Raw genomic sequence first — 21,059 nt, forward strand, 5'->3', positions numbered from 1 at the left:
GCCATTTCAAGCTCATGAAGTAAAATAAACACATCTTCTTACACAGCAATTAGTGTTTTGTCAAGAAAACTGTATTTACTGCAATTATCTATTTTGAAAAATTTCACCATTAAAAAATATTATCATTAGTAAAATCTGTAAAAAGATCCTCTGAAAGCAAAAGAATGCAACCTTGATAAGATGTATATAGCCAGACTCGGTTGATTAGGAGGGAATGAAAAGGCAACACCCTCGCCGCTCCCTGTAGACACCGGCTTAAGCGAAACTTATTACAGATATGTTGAATGGACTCGCATGATTCACAAAGGACCAGAATATATAACAACTCTGAATCAAGGCTAAGGGCGAGAGTTTGATACATGAAACATGTCAAATAACAGCAAAATCAATTCATGACGCAATTCATTTGATTTTATTTAAGAAATAATATATAGATTCTAGCCGACATTAATAGGCCTAGTGATCAACTGTTTATAAACGAATTCTTATTGCTGCCTGTAATTCAGAACGTCTGGACGGCTTAGCTTGAACTACGTCAATACTCTTAAAGGTTATTAGATCTGCTACGAGAAATATGCACGGGCTTCTGCAGCGCGAAATATTGGCGACTGTAGAAGCGACAATATAATTCCGCCAAAAGAATGAGTGCTCATATTTCCTCGATGCAAAGCTAATAATCTTTTTATTACATACGCCATAGGCCTAACACACTTATAATTATTATATAAATGATATAATTTATTTTTAGCTAAAATTGTAAATAATCGCTAGTTTAAGAACTTCTTAAACGCCAACAGAATGCATACAACTGACGTTAAGGAATGACGCTCAAGCACCCGATTTGAAATTTGAAAATCCGCTATGGAAAAATCTTGACGCTTTTCATGTTTTGTTCAATGCTAACTTAACGGAAGTTTTCAAATGAGTATGATAATCTGTTAAAAGCCTATATATTGTGTTGTTTTTTTAATTATAGATGCTGAATAGACAATTAAATGGAAAAAAGATTCATTTTCACACAGAAAATCTAAGTTGGAAAATTTTCAGAAAGCTAGTCGTATGATTAAATCAATCTGTTCAAGTCGCTTGCAGCCTTGTGTGCTAACCTAAAAAGAATACGTTTTTCTTTTTCAAATATTTCCTACGCCGTTTATTCGCACTATTTGCGTAATTTATATGTAATTCAACCTCTGGCTGTAGGATGAAGCTTTTTCTTCCAATTGGCAACCTTTCAATAACATTTGATTAAAACTGCCACTATGAGTCTACTTAATTCACTCTATATATCATTTAATTTCGAGACACTGCAAGCCGTTCGGAAATGAAAGCTTCATTTGGACCATCTTGTTAGCTGCCGAAAGCACAATTTTATGGGTTTACGTTTCTTTCAATATTTGATTAAGTTCTTTTGTAATCAGTAGATCGTCCAAGAAGAACGAAATAAAACTCCATTAGAACTCCACCTTAATTATCGCCTGTAGAAAATGACATTTGCGTTTTTATCATGACTGAATCAGGAATTTGACTTTTCGAAAAAAATTCAGTATTGTTATTAGCATGGTAATTTTACGGTTTGAAATAAATGAATCTTTCCGTCACAATTTCTTCCTTTTTTTCTGAAATACGTACATAATATATACACTCAACAAAATTCCTAATTGGTCAGTTTATATTGTATTACTATTTTGTTAATAATGCATGTACTCACACGAAATTTCACATAGCGACATTTGAATAGGTACTGCAGCTAATTATTGATTTATTTTTGACCGACACACGGCCAGCGTAATGCATTAGGCGTTTTGACCAATATTGCATATTTTGCACGTGCAGGGCATGTGCACCAATATGCACTTGTAAGTGGACACTTTTGGCATTACTGACGAAAGTCCTACTAGAAAAACACATATCATGGTGAAATTGACACAAGAGCAACGCGCCCGGGTTGTCGGAATTTTACAACAAAACTCAAAATCGGTCACTTCAAAGAATTGTCCTTGGGTTACATTTTGCCAAAAGAGCGCGGATGGTAGATAACCAACTATTGAAGGTTCTTGTAAACGGAAATAAGGTTAAAAATGGAAATAATCATCAAAGTAACAGCTACAAACAAATTATATCAAAATTCTTTTGAAATTGCAAAAATAATTACACACGTGTCGTAAATGTATCCCGGCTAGCAACATTCCGACAGCTCGATCGCGTTGCTCTTGTGTCAATTTCGTAATGATATGTGTTTTTCTTGTAGGACTGTCGTCAGTAATGCCAAAAGTGTAAACGACCACGTGCATTTTGGTGCACATGCCCTGCACGTGCAAAATATGTAATGTTAGTCAGAACGCCTAATGCGGTAACTTTAACTAAGAGTTGACAAAAATAAATCAATAATTAGCTGCAGTACCTATTCAAATGTCGGTATGTGAAATTTCATGTGAATACATGCATTATTAACAAAATAGTAATACAATATAAACTGACCAATTAGGAATTTTGTTGAGTGTATTATATGAAAGAGTTACAAAAATAAAATGGACACAGTAACTTTGTAAACACATATTTTAATCTAATTGTTTTGAAAGAGACTTTTCTGTTTAAATTGTAAAGACATAAGGATTATTGTTTGCTATATTTTCAGAATTAAAAAATATCTATGATGTCTTGATTGTGATTTTATATACTAAACTAATGATTTGTGGTTGGAAGATATTTCTGTATCAATTTCCCCTTTCAGGATAATTGCCACTATTTGTATAGACTGTTTGGACAGGTCAGTCCATAGTCGTAATTATGTAATGGAATCAATGGGGTCAGGTTCAAAGTCAGGGTAACTGATTTAACTTGCATACTTCCACCGCGGTGCAGTGTTCTAGAGCGTTGGACCAAAGTTATATTTTGTGCTGTAGAACGGATGGGTAGCGGTTTAAATCCCACTGAGCTGAGATCTGATTTATTTCTTTTTTTTTTCTTTTTTTTTTTTTAGATACAAAAGGTCATCTTAATGAGATTGGTCAAGGTCACAGTCCCTGAACATAAGATTTTTTTGGTGGAAACGTCATCAAAATATGGTGTCCATTCAATAACTTTGATTTGGATTGAGATATTGAAATGAAACTTCGCCTATAGGTGGCTTACAGTTAGACAGAGGTTTGATTAATTTTGCTCTCAATGGAGTCGGGTTCAAAGTCAGTATAATGATTCAGTGTGCATACTTAGAAATTTCCAGCGGGATGCAATAGTTTATAGAGCGTCAGGCCAAAGCTACATTTTGCGCCGTTGAACGGATGGGTCGAGGTTCAAATCCCATCGGGCGACTACCTTTTTATGGTAATTAAGATGCTAAAGAAAGGTAAAAGGGATTTATTGTTACCAATAGGGTTAAGGTCACTGATTAGTCAAGGACAATGTTACCAAAAATAGAAAATGTGTGAAGAACTTTTTTTTGTGTTTTTTATTGGGTTCGCGGTTGTGGAGAGATGGGGGAGGGGGAAGGGATTTTCACGTTTGTTGTTATTTGATATGTCGTTAAATCAAGTGGAAAATCATAACAGTTGTGTCGTTTCAAATTTAATCTATATCGCTTAGCTACGAAATTTTGAAAGACATTTTCGAACGACGCCATTTTCTTCATGTTTTTTGTGTAGAAAGACGTCAGCGTCAGTTTGCGCTTGAAGTCTCGCGGAAAAGGTCATCCTATATATCGTTACGCCAATGATGTTTATACGAAAACACGATAAACTACTAAATGACTTGTTTATCTAACACATGTCATTCTTTGTCGTTAGACATTAATTTTGATGCCGACAAAAGTGTCTGCTTAATTGCTCGTAAAATTTTCGGCCTGAAATTAATGGTGTGTAAATCTGATGATGTTAAAACATGTGGCGCAGCCCATACATTACGATTTTAGTCCAATACATATCGACATTGTAATATTGATTCCACCCACAATCCAGTTCTCAAACAATTAAGATACACTGAAAATAGAATAATTACAACAAAAGATAATAGGTAAGTGTAAATTTCTCGGAAGCACAGAGCACCAAAAACACAGGCCCAGAGCAACAAAAAGAAGCTGTAATGGAAAAATATTTCAGACGGGTTGCTTCAAACATCGAACAAGTACATATTAATTTATGCTAAATATAGATGGAGGGGAAGGAAATGGTAAGGGGCAAAATGGGGTCGGGGGTTGGGAAGGAACCCGAAGGGGAAAGTTGAACAAGGACGAATATACAAGAGAATGCCATGTTCTTTAAAAACAGTCGCACTACAACGTAAATCACATAAACTGAGTAACATAGAAAAACGAACAAGCAACACGTAAGAAAACAGTTGGGAAGACATGCATCGCTTGCTAAAGGTACTGACTAAATTAAAAGACCAAATAAAATAATAATTCATAAAAAACAAAACAAAAAAAAACAAAAACAAAAAACCATTAATATTTCCATTTTAGTGTTGTTGGTGGCTCCTTGGTCGGTTTTCATCAACGTTTTATGTCTGAAATGATAAAATTTCTTTTCGCTCATTTGTGTATTCTTTTACGGAATTTAATGAAACTAGCTCAATTATGTCATATCCTATAGCGATATATTCTGAAAATATCAGTATTCCACATTTGTTTAGAGGAATTTAACAGAATTTGACTTTGTTGAGATTTAAAAAATTCTTACCTTAAACTTTGATGAATACAGGCCCTAAATTCGTATTCATCAACGTTTAAAGTCTGAAATTTAGAATAAGACTTTAAGATGCTAACTTTTCAGTTTGCTTTGTCATGAATTGTTGAATGTAATGAAACTAAGCTTGAATGCGCATTCTGAACACACAAACCGTTCTGCAAAATTTCATCAGTATAAATTTTCTATGAACAAAGTAAGGACATGTTCTAGAAAATTTTGTCATTTTACGTCTGTCTAAACTTTAGACTATATAGGTTGATGAATATTGGCTCTAGTTGTTAGAGTACCCACTTAGATTTGACTTCAACAATTTCATAATGTACTGGTGTGCAATAGCAGAAGTTTAAAACTTGGCCATTTGCCACAGTAGACTGGGTACTTGTTCTGCTTGTAGTTACAGCCGCACTATCGATCTCCTACTTTGTACAGTCGAGTTTTAGAGTAAATGAAAGACGACATAGCGAGGAATTGGATTACGCAGTTTGACTTAAAGAATACTAGTACGTTTCTAGCCGTGATAATGACAGTTTCACGACACGAAAAATGTCTCATTTTTATGTAACAAATCAGCAGTTGCACTAACAATAAAGGAGTTAACTATAAAGCGTTTGTATTCATTAGGCTCATGAGCCTGACATTATTGTGCATAAGTACAGGGGCTGTTAAATAATTTATCCATATATCTGTATACAGGAAGTCGAAACACTTGCCGTCATTTTATTCTTAGTTCAGTGAACTGGTAAAAGCTGAATGTGTAAAGGTACAGAAATGCTCACTTTTTAAGTTGAGTGTTAACAGTTTAAGGTTTTAAAATATATTATAACATAGGCTTGCTTAGACTTACAAAGTCTGTTGTGAATCAAGTTTATTTCTTTCTTCGTAAGGACACTAATAATTTCTAATAAAACCCTTTTCTCTCTAGTCTCATCTCAACGTTAGAGTCAGAGATAAGAGATATTGTATTTTTTTCAAAATGTGCTATTTGAGAGGATTGAATGGCAGAGATATTTATTTCAAAGGATTTTAACCACTGATGTCAGTCATTATTCTCAGTCCCTCAGTCAGTCAAACAGTAATGCCGTTGAACAGATTAAATTTACGTTGTAACATTAGTACCCCTGCTGAACTGGATAGTAAGGTTCACTATTAGAGACTTAAACGTAATCAGTAGAATAGATTCATTACATTCCTTTTCACTTCCTGTCTTAGAGGCAGTCCTTTTCCTAAAAGTCTGGAACCATCTGACTGCAATGCCGAATATTGTGCTTCTGAGAAATGTGCTTTAGCTCCTCGCAAATAAGTTTAGACTCGATGTATTATTACAAAATGCAAACTAAGTTGATCGTGGCACGACAGTCTGGATTATTGTACAATGTTGTCTACTGATAGTTATTCAGTAAGAATGGTCTGTTTGTGGAGGTAATGTCATGTATGAACGATTTTGATTGGTTCTGTCTTTGCGACCAGTGTAGATCATGTCGCCATTCAGTCAGCATATTTTTGATTAATCACCAATTTTAACAATTAATGGTACTTTCCAAATTGGAAGACTGACAAGTTCATTATAGAACTTTAGCAGGGTAAGGGTTAATGTATACACATTATGAAGTAGTGGCCAGAAACTCGCTAAACTACAAATCAATTATTTTGTCATATAAATGCTATCGCTGACATTTAAGTTTAGTGGACAATCATCGTTCTTACAGTTTGTTTCAGCAAAGCTTTATTGAAAATGACTAGTCATGATTTATTACCATCTGGATATTTCTTACACTGCATAATGAAGTCATAACTTTGTTAATTTTTCTTTCACATTGCTATTGAATTACCCCGAGAACGTTATGACCAGATGAGTTACAAGAACTGACATTTCAAATCAGCAAAATAATGTCGAATCAAATTTAATACTGATGTAGCACACTGATGACACCGAATGATAAATTACAATGTCGCATGCTTGATACTGCTGACTTTTCTAAGTATTATTTAGAAACTTCATTTGTTTCTTAAGTCATTGCATGGCGTTATTCATTCATTTTAATTTCTAAGCATAGACGTTTCCAAATAGACGTGGTATTATATTAAATTCTTAGCATTCCGCCTGTTCACTTGTTCTTACTAGCTGAATTGAATGTATATGGAGGAACATTTAAGTTTAACCATTAATTTTTCCATATCCTTGCAAATTACACGTGCACATATTTAAATCATACAGTAATACAAAGAAACATACAGAATGGTTGCATGGTACATGTACCACACAGCCTGCAACATTTTCACATGATAGCTTGGGTTTTTCCGACGTAAAAGACGCGGCGGCCAAGCATGAAATGGAATGGAATTTCGTTAATGTACTCATTGTATCAAGAAAATGAATGTATTTCTTATTGCTAAGATTTGCAAATAAAGCAATGCATTCAATCCATCTTGCTTTTGATAAATTTGAAGAACTAAATCGGGTCAGCTATACATTATATCTGAGAGTGAGGCTGTTACATAATATCGTTATTGTTTCAATGATAAAATCCTTAGGAAGATGTTTTGGAAGAACAGAAATAATAGTAAACCCGGTTTGAATGTCTCTGTTCATTACAGGTAATGGAATTTGCAACACTCCTAACGTCCCGTTATACCGACTAAAGCGGGAATCCAGTAACACTAAATGTACTATAAGGACCAGAAAATATGAATTTGCAGACACTACATCTGATACTTGTTTTATTGTTTTATCCTTATATATATTATAGTTAGATTACAGTCATATGAACTATTGTATATTACCATTGGTTTTACATCATTTTAATTTAGTTAATACATATAATTCCGTAAGAGATTATGATATCTCTTTCTAATTGAAAATATTACTCATTTTAAGCAGACGACAAGTTTAATTACCGGATACACGATGCGCACAACTGCATTCCAAAATCATACACCAAAATCCACCAGTCCCTTGAATATAAGGCTTTTCTAATCCTTGAGGATTGGTGAGAGACAAACTTGCCATCTTTGTTGAGTATTCTATGAAATGATTCATTGTCGTCGATAATTAAGACTGAATGGCGATTCTCGCATTATTTGTCAGTCAAAATTAAACAGAAAGAAAGCAATCAAAGTGTAATTATTTCTGAATTACTTGGCTTTGAGTCATACCGACTTATGAATTGTTCCACCTATATTTGGTAATGATGGAATATATTCTACGGTGCATGGAATAACACGGAATAACACTTTTTTTAAACTTGAACCTTAAAATATAAATAATGAAGTGTAAAAACTCACAAAAAATAAAAACTAACACCTGCATTTAAAATAATCATTCAAAAAATAAAACAAGATGCAATGAAGTCTCTAAAATACAAAGTCTTAAGATATTTTTAATGTATCAAGTGATTTAATTTTGCATAATTCTAACAGCAGTTCATTCCACAGTTTGGACCAATACTACAGAAACTTCTATCATTAAATGTTTTGCACTTCATGTATGGAACACCATCTTGCCTCAGCCCGATTACAATCGTGCCGTTGTGTCTTTGTATTCATGCAACTGTACTGCCTTACGAAAAGCATGGTGTGTGTACCTGGTGTGATTCTAATTAACACAATTATCGACCCTATCGGGATAACGCAGACAATAGATGTCGTTGAGGCATAGGCGGAAAGGCGCTGAACAAAACAGACCACAAGCAAAACAATACAATTCGTTTTTCCGTTCTGAAACGGTCGATAGTGCGCTGTTGGCAGAAGTATGTCAGTAAACTGTCGTGGCAAAGTGAAATGCAAATATTTTTGAAAAAGGCATTGACTTTTCTTTCCTAAAAAACTTTGGTTTCATTCATAACCAAAATCAAATGAAAAAGTTTATAATGAACTTGCCACAAATACATTATACTTTCTTGGAGGAGGCAAACGCCGAGCAAACTGTTTTCCGGCGTCTTAAAAATGTTGCCTTAATTATTTCTCGAAGTATTACGTGAAAATAGGCGTTCTTATGTTTACTTTGATATGGGTATTATTTAGTTCCAACTTGTTCTAAAATCATCCCCAGGTGACAAAGCACTAACAGACACTGCTATGAAGCCTTCAAAAAGTCTTAGACTCTTCCATGCGTTTATACTACATGTATATAATTAGTATTACTAGACAGATCAGTGTAACAGACTAAGAAAAATTACAGAATGTCACCCTAAAATGCTATAACTGTCTGGGAGAAAGTATGTGAAAAGTATTCATGCAGACACAGACTGATATTTGTTTGCGAGTGATGCTAAGGATGGTACTAAAGGACAAAGCTGTACAAGCGGCCCGGTAGGTACCCGCAAAAATCACTGTATACTAATCGATTTAATTTGGGTCAATACAGGAAACATTAGTTTTTACTTGTAGATGGACCCAATTCACAAAACATAACTGGTACACTCTCCGGTCTTGAAAAACTGGACAATTTCAGGAGTCTGTAGTACCCAAGGAATTTATCAAATTAATTCAATATATTAATATGATATTTAGTAAAGGGTGTGCTCGCGCTGCCAATCGACATTACCGCCAAATGGCGATTATTTTATTCAAATGTCGATTAAAACGTAACTTTTTGGCGATAGAAAATGGCGATTAATTAATAAAAATGCTACAAAAAGTATTGCAAAAAATTGTCCTTAAACTGCTGGAACATACTTTCAATTCAATTCAATATATTTATTGCATTAAACATGTTACACATATTAATAGCAACACAATACATTAAATACAATAGAAGACATGGATTTCCTAAACAATATACATTTTTTTGCAAAAGAGCATAGATGTTTGTGGATATTGGAAAAGGGTTCTTAGTTTCGTGTCAGATTGGCATAATATATAAATTTACTCAAGTTCTGTCTAATTTTCCGATTAGTCACTGTTAGTAGGTTGATAAACTTTTGTATAATAAGTAAAATAATAACGTTTTAAATATTTAACTCTAAGATCTCTAAATCTAGGACAAATTAGAAGAACATGATATTCATTTTCGATTATTCCATTGTTGCAATATGTACAAATTCTTTCGTTCCTTGGTACATTGGTGTAACGCCCGCGCTCTATTGCTAAGTCATGAGATGATGTCCGGAATTTCGTAAATGATATTCAGTCTGAATTTAGGCTCTTGTATAATGTCAAGACATTTTTCTACTTTAAATTCATGCTTAAATAAACAATACGTTTCAAGACGAGGAGAGTTATTAATTGATGAGTACCATTGTTGGTTATACATATCTAATGTTCTTTGTTTTATTGTATTGAAATTAATAAGCATATTAAACTGGTTTTGCCAAATGTAGGTTAAACCGTGGTCATCGAGGATAGTTTTAATTTAATGGGCCCAGTTACTGCCGTTGTATGTGTCACCTGCCTCAGCATCGTTCTTCGATCAACATATTGTATATTTTAAGTAATATTGACTGATTGTCTAGAGTTAGTAATTTTATCCAGTATTTAATTAAAAGTATTTTTCTCTGAATAATCATTGGTGTTCTTCCTAATGCTCCATAAAGAGTATCTACGTTTGTGGAGCGTTTTACACATAGAATTTTTCTACAAAATTTAGTATGTACAGTCTCAACGTTTGGCCCGACAAAAGCGTGCGAAGTCGGTAGCAGGAAGTGTATTTTCCCAGAGGTATAATTACCCCCTCTAAACGGTAAATTTAACATTAACTGGCCAGTAATTATCAGCAATAAGCGTGACAACTCGTGTCAGTTTTGTTGTTCACAGTTTGATCTCGGTTGGAGATAATACTCGATCTGTAATTAGTATCATAATATGTATGATTTTTTATATTTCTTTCATCAATATAATATTAAATTTATATGAAATTAAAATTGTTTAAGAGAGAAAAAAACAACACCCGATCTATTACGGTATGATACGGCAATCTTAGATTTTAGAGTTGATAGTAAGCGCTGACGTAGTTTCCCTTTACCGAAATTGCGAAGATCGCAAATGAACTTATTTTGAAGTTGGAAAATCGTCTATACGTATGAAAACTACGCACTCACGACTCAGGATTGGTCCCGGGGGTCATAAATCTGCGCATTTTACACGAGTATCAGCGGTATGTTCAGTAATATGATGACTGTATAATGACATTTAAGAAAATGTATTCAGATTTGCACTAGAAGAAACTTGCAATTAATTCGAATGAAAAAAAAAACAAAACAAAAAAAAAAAAAAAAAAACAAACATTATTCCTGTTTGTTAAATAAATACATGTAGATCTACATACTGTTTGTTTTATGACTGAACTGAAGATATGCATAAATGTTTGATTATTCAACGCCTGTGATAAACATGAATAATGATGATTGAAAAATACAGTGTGTTTAAGTGTTTCATGAAAAAAAAAAAAGATTAAAATTTAAATAGTTATAAATACCCCGTTTTATGGGGTTCTTTTTATCGAAATGCTAAAGCGCGCCATTCTATACATAGAGCGTGACGTCACACATTCCGTCTAACCTCCATTGTGTACACTACGGTAGCGCTTTCATACTGTCGCATTGACCTGTGTACTTTCGCTCGGGGCATTATGGGTAAGAACTATTTTCAACATAGAGTCGTAAACAAGGAAGTGACAGTATGCTTTGCATTTTTAGTTGAATATTCACAATTGTTGTTTCCAGAGTATGATTAATTCTAGTGTATCCATTCTAGTATCATTTGAAATGATTAATTTAAGTTATCTGCAGTTGTTCAAATCGATTCATACATGAAAAACGGCATCGTTTAGCTTGTTTACCTGCAAAATTGTACATGTATAAAAAAATTATTTCTGTACAGTTTTTTGTTTGTTTGTTTTGGGTTTAACGCCGTTTCTCAACAGTATTTCAGTCATGTTACGGCGGGCAGTTTACGTAACCAGTGTTTCTGATTTCTGTACCAGTACAAACCTGTTCTGCACAAGTAACTGCAAAATTCCCCACATGAAGCAGAGGTGGAGGACTAATTATTTCAGACACAAATATTGTTTATCAAATAGTCTCAAAGAACATTAGCCCCGCCTGAGGATCGAACTCTCGATCCGTAGATCTACGCGCTACCTACTGAGCTGTACATGTACATCATTTCATTAAACGAATGTACAAAAGTATTGAACGCACCATTTTCAAATTCAGCATAACTATAAATTGAAATAATGTCAGTCATACACTTTTTTTATTTTTAGCAGGACTAATTTCCAAAGTATCAGTTTGATGTAGTCCAGTAAGGCTAAATGTACAGTCTAGTCAGAAATGGTCCAGACCTAAAAGGCTAAATACCAGACCTAAAAGGCTAATTACCAGATGCACACTTTGTTTTCTTGTATTGTATTCTTGTTTTGTTAATTGATATTTTTTCTTGAATAAACAGTTGATAATTAGTACGAGTTTATATGATATCGGAATAGTAAAAATCATATTCAATAAAGATTTCTCAGCTTGCTTCAAAATTGTAAAAAAATCTCAGAATTTATTTCTCGGTGAGGACAGTCGGTGACAGGTAGCTCAGTTGGTTAGAGCACCCCAGACATAGAAGTACAATGTCATGGGGAGGTCTCAGGTTCGAATCCTGACCTGGCACTTGTCCACCTTATTACCTCCAATTATGTCAATTTACACTTCCAAATTTTAACACATAAATCTTTAATTCTTCATGTATGTACATTTGATCTTATAATATTTTTCATAACACAGCACATTTAAAAAGTGTTTCAAGCATTTTGCCATGGAAAACTTATGAGATTGATGCTTTAATTTATTGTTATAAATTTTGTTGTTGAGCACAATATCCTATTAACTTTGATATAATGTTACAGTTTAGATACATGAAATGGTAGGTATATAGAAGAAGAAGAAGAATATTTTATTGACTTAAACTGTACACAGTTTCTCGTCATACATATATACATATTTACAATAAACATAGCTTAACAATAAGGTCATAGTTACTGTAAAATAAATCAATAATTAACAGATCTATAGATCTAAATTATACCAGTAGTTTGTTCACAAGTTATATACTGAGCTGTGAGGGTGGTTTTCTTCAAATTATAGCAATAATATTAACACATTTTGTCAATCATGGTACTCTTACTTTTATAACGACTATATCTAACTATCTATCTAGCAAAATGTTACCAAAGTAGATGCTCGATTTCCAGTCTACAGTAGACAGGCTGCTCGAAAAAACAATATATACTGGTTTTCTCATGGCGCGGCTCATATAAAACATTTTTTTTTTTTTTTTTTTTTTTTTTTTTCAGAATAAACCCGTAGTAAATTTTACCATATTTGGAACAGTCTACATCGCCAGTCAATACACTATATCGTAAATCGAGTCATTCAATTTGATAACGGTTACATAGTGACACCTCCAAATAAGGAAATCCGATATCACGGTTCATACATATTCGGGCATGCGTAGTCAGTGTGTAAACCAAGCTTGCAACAGCTGAAAACCTGGGACATGTGTTTTGGATATATTAACCTCAAATATCCGGCTGTATAATTGTAACAGGTAAATGATTTGAGTTTAATTCTTTTGACTGATAAATGTAGTATATGTTTACTAGGGTGTTATAAGCTGACATTTGCTTGACATATAAAAAATGCAGTTTTATAAACTGGTCATACCACGTCACGTGTTTCAGTGCTTTCACAATGTTTCTGCCAGATTTAATGAATTGAGGTATCAAATTGTACTTAAATTGCGTATTCTATATCCAGAAATGATAATTACATGATTCTTTGTTGCAGCATCATTGTTAAAGGTATAACTGACACAGTGGCACGCACGGGGATTGTAGGAATATGTGATATTGTACAGCATCGAAAAACAGCAACAACAACAACAAGTCTTGATATGCAGAGAAAATAAGGTACTGCAGTACACATATTTATTGTTATAAATTTTGTTGTTGAGCACAATATCCTATTAACTTTGATATAATGTTACAGTTTAGATACATGAAATGGTAGGTATATACTAATGTAACATTTAGATTTTTTCAACTGAGAAACGGGCATGTCCAATGTTTTATAGGACATTTTTGTTTTATTTAGTAAAATTTGACTTTAGATGAATACTGCAGACCAAGATACTAGTAACAGTATATTACATTACATATTTGTAAAGGTCACTATTATACATAATCCTTGTATATTTCTCAATCTGCTGCATGAGCTGTCAGGAAGTTGTAGTGATAGAAATAATGGAATCTTTTGAAACTAAGTCACATTGTTATTTTTGTATCAGAATGAATTATGAATAAAATCCATTTCAGAAGAAAGGGACTTGATTTAACATATTGCTTTGTGTTTTAAATGGAATGGTACCATTCTATGCATAGAGCGTGACGTCACACATTCCGTCTAACCTCTGTACTAGGAACTGATAACTAGCCGATTTTGGATAATTGTACATACACTAAAACATAGTCCCGCGGAGGACGGTAAATTTTCAGAATCTACTTATTTTTTGCATATTATTACAAGAAATGTGCCTTATTGTGATTACTTAAACTTTTTAAACCGTTATCGTTCTCTGACTCGTGTCATAGAATTATTTTTTGACAAAAAGGAAAATCTACTTTCACTTTCCTATACTGTAGTATTGCAGCGCAATTATGGTATATTAAATATGGATCGGGAGACTTAGATATCATAAGATCAATGTCCTAAACGTTTAAATGATGCACAAATAGAGTGCTTAAGTTGCGTCATCAAGAAGGAATACTGTGTGGCCTGATATACCAGCTGGCACCCCATGTCAATGTACATGTACATGTATATCATATTCTGTGCAAAGTGTTAATAACCAAACACTTACTCTGAGTTTACATATTGCAGTTCTGATAGTCTAGTCCTTCCCTTGGTGCACCACTGACAGTTAGACCAAAGAGAGAATAATTTCTCCGCTATTGCTAACTGGAAATGCTAAAAAATACTTGTTGTTTGTATGAATCATGGACAATGTAATACTGACAGGATTTCAGTTTTCAACACCACTATCATGAGTGAAAAGCAACCACCTTTGTAAATTCCAGTTTTATTTGTACATATATTAAAGTTCATACACACTATTTTGCAGTCTATGTTTTATTAATTAATAGGCCTACTAAACATGGGGAACATATCAAACAAATACACTTCAGGAAACATATAAAATCCTGAGCACAGACAACTTCAATACAATATAATTATTAATGGAAGTATTTGCTGGTCATGAATACTGACTGGCAAGCCATTCAATAAGTGGTATATAACATGACTTTAGACATTAATATTAACTATTATTCTCAAATATTAGACATGTCATAAAACACAAACTATGGACCAGATATTTATGTAAGAAGTGATGCAATATTACTAATGATTATTAATATTATTTCTGGTACACACATTAAAACATTTTATCAGATCAGTAAAAGGTAAAAGGGTATTACACTCGTAACTTAAATGAAAATAATAACTAGAATGTTAATAATGTGTATATATATACAGTCAATAAAAGATGTTTAAAATGTTTCTAGATTCTGTTCAATGTTTTAATTTGATAGTATTTCACACAAAAATTCTATTTCCCAGGCTAGTTGTAAAATATTTAGTTCATTCTTCTCTCAGAAAGGTTTAATTTCCAATATTTGACCAAATATTCTCTCCATCTTTTTTACATCTTCCAACCAAATTTTTTAGTAAATATTATGTCAACCATACCATTTAAAACACAAAGCAATATGTTAAATCAAGTCCCTTTCTTCTGAAATGGATTTTATTCATAATTCATTCTGATACAAAAATAACAATGTGACTTAGTTTCAAAAGATTCCATTATTTCTATCACTACAACTTCCTGACAGCTCATGCAGCAGATTGAGAAATATACAAGGATTATGTATAATAGTGACCTTTACAAATATGTAATGTAATATACTGTTACTAGTATCTTGGTCTGCAGTATTCATCTAAAGTCAACTTTTACTAAATAAAACAAAAATGTCCTATAAAACATTGGACATGCCTGTTTCTCAGTTGAAAAAATCTAAATGTTACATTAGTATATACCTACCATTTCATGTATCTAAACTGTAACATTATATCAAAGTTAATAGGATATTGTGCTCAACAACAAAATTTATAACAATAAATTAAAGAATCAATCTCTTAAGTTTTCCATGGCAAAATGCTTGAAACACTTTTTAAATGTGCTGTGTTATGAAAAATATTATAAGATCAAATGTACATACATGAAGAATTGAAGATTTATGTGTTAAAATTTGGAAGTGTAAATTGACATAATTGGAGGTAATAAGGTGGACAAGTGCCAGGTCAGGATTCGAACCTGAGACCTCCCCATGACATTGTACTTCTATGTCTGGGGTGCTCTAACCAACTGAGCTACCTGTCACCGACTGTCCTCACCGAGAAATAAATTCTGAGATTTTTTTACAATTTTGAAGCAAGCTGAGAAATCTTTATTGAATATGATTTTTACTATTCCGATATCATATAAACTCGTACTAATTATCAACTGTTTATTCAAGAAAAAATATCAATTAACAAAACAAGAATACAATACAAGAAAACAAAGTGTGCATCTGGTAATTAGCCTTTTAGGTCTGGTATTTAGCCTTTTAGGTCTGGACCATTTCTGACTAGACTGTACATTTAGCCTTACTGGACTACATCAAACTGATACTTTGGAAATTAGTCCTGCCAAAAATAAAAAAAAGTGTATGACTGACATTATTTCAATTTATAGTTATGCTGAATTTGAAAATGGTGCGTTCAATACTTTTGTACATTCGTTTAATGAAATGATGTACATGTACAGCTCAGTAGGTAGCGCGTAGATCTACGGATCGAGAGTTCGATCCTCGGGCGGGGCTAATGTTCTTTGCAACTATTTGATAAACAATATTTGTGTCTGAAATAATTAGTCCTCCACCTCTGATTCATGTGGGGAATTTTGCAGTTACTTGTGCAGAACAGGTTTGTACTGGTACAGAAATCAGAAACACTGGTTAGGTTAACTGCCCGCCGTAACATGACTGAAATACTGTTGAAAAACGGCGTTAAACCCAAAACAAACAAACAAAAAACTGTACAGAAATAATTTTTTTTTTTATACATGTACAATTTTGCAGGTAAACAAGCTTAACGATGCCGTTTTTCATGTATGAATCGATTTGAACAACTGCAGATAACTTAAATTCATCATTTCAAATGATACTGGAATGGATACACTAGAATTAGTCATACTCTGGAAACAACAATGGTGAATATTCAACTAAAAATGCAAAGCATACTGTCACTTCCTTGTTTACGACTCCATGTTGAAAATAGTTCTTACCCATAATGCCCCGAGCGAAAGTACACAGGCCAGTGCGACAGTATGAAAGCGCTACCGTAGTGTACAGAATGAAAGCGCGCGCGAATAACGCCCGCGCCAAGTTTGTCTAAATTTTTTTTCCTGAAAAAAAAAGTGGCTATTGATTTATAATGGCCAGGGCTAGCACTTTATAAATGTACCAGATTTCAAAGTTTTAGTACACATAGTTTTACAGTTATAATCATTTAAATGTTTTTAGGTTTTCCATCAATAATTTTCCGGGTTTTCCGGGTTATAAACCTGCCCATTGTTCTCTAGATTTATTTAAATTTAGTTGCCGTTTCCGTTTTTGACTCAATTTAAATGAGTACATATGTTATTATTTTACTTAGTTGCGTTTTCTGCTTCAAGACCTAACCATAGATTCAATTCACTGTCACATAAGCAGTCTCAAGGTGAAAAGGTATCCATTGCTTTGCAACGGTATTGGTATTAGACCCCTACTGGTTGAAAACCAGTTTCGGAGGCTATAGGACCGTCCGTCTTTCTGTTTGTCCTTAATTCATGTCCGTCCATAACTCGATCTGTCATTCACCAAGGAATTTTGTTATGTCTCCCCCCTCTGAGGGAGACATATTGTTTTTGCCCTGTCCGTCCGTCCGTCCGTACGTCACACTTCATTTCCGAGCAATAACTGGAGAACCATTTGACCTAGAACCTTCAAACTTGATAGGGTTGTAGGGCTGCTGGAGTAGACGACCCCTATTGTTTTTGGGGTCACTCTGTCAAAGGTCAAGGTCACAGGGGCCTGATCATTGAAAACCATTTCCGATCAATAACTAGAGAACCACTTAACCCAGAATGTTGAAACTTAATAGGATGATTGGTCATGAAGAGTACATGACCCCTATTGATTTTGGGGTCACTCCATCAAAGGTCAAGGACACAGGGGCCTGAACATTGAAAACAATTTCCGATCAATAACTAGAGAACCACTTGACAAGAATGTTGAAACTTCATAGGATGTGATTGGTTATGAAGAGTAGATGACCCCTATTGTTTTTGGGGTCACTCCCTCAAAGGTCAAGGTCCCAGGGGCCTGAAAATTGAAAACCATTTCTGATCAATAACTAGAGAACCACTTGACCCAGAATGTTGAAACTTCATATGATAATTGGTCATGTAGAGTAGATTACCCCTCTTGTTCTTGGGGTCACTCCGTTAAAGGTCAAGGTCACAGGGGCCTGAACATTAAAAACAGTTTCCAATCAATAACTTGAGTACCACTTGACCCAGAATATTGAAACTTCATAAGATGATTGTACATGCAAAGTAGATGACCCCTATCGATTTTGGGGTCATTCTGTTAAAGGTCAAGGTCACAGGGGCCTGAACATTGAAACACATTTCCGGTCAGTAACTTGAGAACAACTTGACCCAGAATGTTGAAACTTCATAGGATGATTGGTCATGCAGAGTAGATGACCCCTATCGATCTTGGAAATCACTCTTTCAAAGATCAAGGTCACAGGGGCTTGAACATGGAAAACAGTTTCCGATCAATAACTTGAGAACCTCTTGACCCAGAATGTTAAAACTTCATAGGGTGATTGGACATGCAGAGTAGATGACCCCTATTGATTTTGGGGTCACTCTATTAAAGGTCAAGGTCACTGGGGCCTGAACATGGAAAACAATTTCCGGTCAGTAACTTGAGAACCACTCAACCCAGAATGTTGGAACTTCATAGGATGATTGCTCATGCAGAGTAGATGACCCCTATCGATTTTGGGGTCACTCCGTTAAAGGTCAAGGTCACAGGGGCCTGAACATTGATAACGATTCCGATCAGTAACTTGAGAACCTCTTGATCCAGAATGTTGAAACTTCATAGGATAATTGAACATGCAAAGTAGATGACCCTTATTGATTTTCGGGTCAGTCTATTAAAGGTCAAAGTCACAGGAGCCTGAACAGTGACTTGAGAACCACTAGGCCAAGAGTGTTGAAACTTAGCGGGATGACTGGACATGCCAAGTAGATGATCCCTATTGCAGCCAACCATCAGTGTCTATTTGACTTTCGCTCCTGACCCCTACTGACTTCTTGCCTATATCACTTTGCATTGGGGGAGACATTCGCTTTTTTGTAAAAGCATCTTCTAGTTTTTACTTGGCACAAATGTTCCCCATGATGAGACGACGTGTCATGCGCAAAACCTGGACCCCTATTTTAAATGTCATAGTCATACTTGCATAGGCGTAGGAGCCGGGGGGATACCCCCCCCCCCCAAAGCTAGGATAGGGGTGGGTGGGCTAACTATAGTTTGCCCCCCCCCCCCCTTCCCCCACCCTCTCCCAATATTTTGGAAAAGAGATATAACTTGCAGTCTAATATAACATTTAATTAGTATCATATAATTCTTTTCAACAAGATTTCTGATTTGCATTTGGCCTTTCCTTGCATTCTGACTTGTCTCTTTCCGTAAGATGAGTATTGAAACCTCATACGCGCCGAGGATTGTTTGATTATATTTTATAAAAAGAATATAATATCGAGGGCATCACTACAGTTCCGGTTTGAGCGTCTACAAAAGTATTTAGCCTGTTTTAGTGTTTACGCATGTAAACGTTAGGTATTTACGTTCTATTCAAGAGAAATAATATTTTCACAACCTTATATCACAGTTAGGCAAATGCAGCACTATTTGATTGCATATCTGGTTGACAAAAATAAATATGGCACGCTTGATTAGAACAATACATATTTTGACCGATTAAGTTACACTGCAGACAGTTCAGCGTGTATGCTTATCATCGGAGTAACTCAGTGATTGCTAAAAAGGGGCCTACGGCCCATTGGCCCCTGGACAATGCTTTGTCATGAATGCACCGGGGATCCCTTGCCAGGGATTTTGATATTACTTGGCATAAATGTACCCCATAATAGTGCACTATGCAAAACCTTTAGACCCCTAGCTTAAAGGTAAAGGTCACACTTGGCAGTCAAATGTTAACATGATATGAACAAGGTCCATTTCGTCTAGGGTCCAGAACTCTGTCATCCATCAAAGGATTTCAATATACCTTGGTAAAAAAAATGTTCCCTTTCAGATGATTTGTCGTGTGCAAAACCCAGAACCATAGCTTAAAGCTCAAGGTCACACTTGGAGATCAAATGTCAATAGTGTTTTTTGTTTCTTTTTCTTCCCATAACCTTGTCATGCAAAACAGGTTTTAAATATTTGTTGAAACGATGTGTCATGCGCAAAACGCGGACCCCTAGCTCAAATGTCAAGGTCACACTCGGAGGTCGGTGTTTTTTTCCTTTCCGGTCAGTAACTCGACAATCCATAAAGGGATATTAATATTACTTGGCACAAAATTTTTAATGTACCCCATAGTAAGACTACATGTCATAGACAACACCTAGAACACTAGCTCAGAGGTCACACTTGGAAGTCAGAAGTTAAGTTTTTAGGCTGTAACTCAACATTAATCCCATAAAGGGATTTTAATATGATCCCTATAATACGATGATGTGACATTTGCAACACCCAGGATCAAAGTCACACATGGATGTCAAAAACTAGAGAACCACTTGACTTAGAACATTTATACTTCAAAGAATGATAGGGCTTAAAGAGTAAATGAACCCTATAGTTTTTGGTGTCATTCCAAGGTCGCAGGGGCCTGAGTAGGGAAAACCAATAACCCAGAAGGTTTGAACTTCATAAGATGATCAGACATGCAGAGTAGATGACCCCTACTGTTTTTTAGGGTCACTGGATCAAAGGTCAATGTCACGGGTCCTGAACATGGAAATCAATAACTGGAGAACCACTTGGCCTAGAGTGTTGAAACTTCATAGGATAATCGGACATGCAGAGTAAATAACCCCTACTGATTTTTAGGTCCCTCCATCAAAGGTGCAGGTCACAGGGGCCAGAATTCGTCACATTTCATTTCCGATCAATAACTTGAGACCCATTTGACCTAGAACCTTCATATTTCAAAGAATGATAGAGCTTAC

At 34.7% G+C, this 21,059-nt stretch overlaps 1 protein-coding gene and 1 long non-coding RNA gene across 2 annotated transcripts in view; one reads left to right on the forward strand and one right to left on the reverse strand.

The window, feature by feature from the left end:
- Positions 1-12,605: 12,605 nt before the first annotated feature.
- Positions 12,606-21,059, forward strand: part of LOC123534035 (CD209 antigen-like protein 2) — a 45,736-nt gene continuing 37,282 nt past the window's right edge. The window contains exons 1-2 of the mRNA XM_053520279.1: positions 12,606-13,214; positions 13,454-13,575. The gene's annotated coding sequence lies outside the window, so the exon portion shown is untranslated. The remainder of the gene's footprint in view (positions 13,215-13,453; positions 13,576-21,059) is intronic.
- On the reverse strand, positions 16,129-17,491 carry LOC128547435 (uncharacterized). Its single transcript, XR_008366541.1, has 2 exons — positions 17,005-17,491; positions 16,129-16,408 (listed from the first exon to the last, which is right to left on the reverse strand). It is a non-coding gene; the product is annotated as an uncharacterized LOC128547435 (long non-coding RNA).

Source organism: Mercenaria mercenaria, chromosome 12 (assembly GCF_021730395.1).
Source record: "Mercenaria mercenaria strain notata chromosome 12, MADL_Memer_1, whole genome shotgun sequence".
NCBI lineage: Eukaryota > Metazoa > Mollusca > Bivalvia > Venerida > Veneridae > Mercenaria > Mercenaria mercenaria.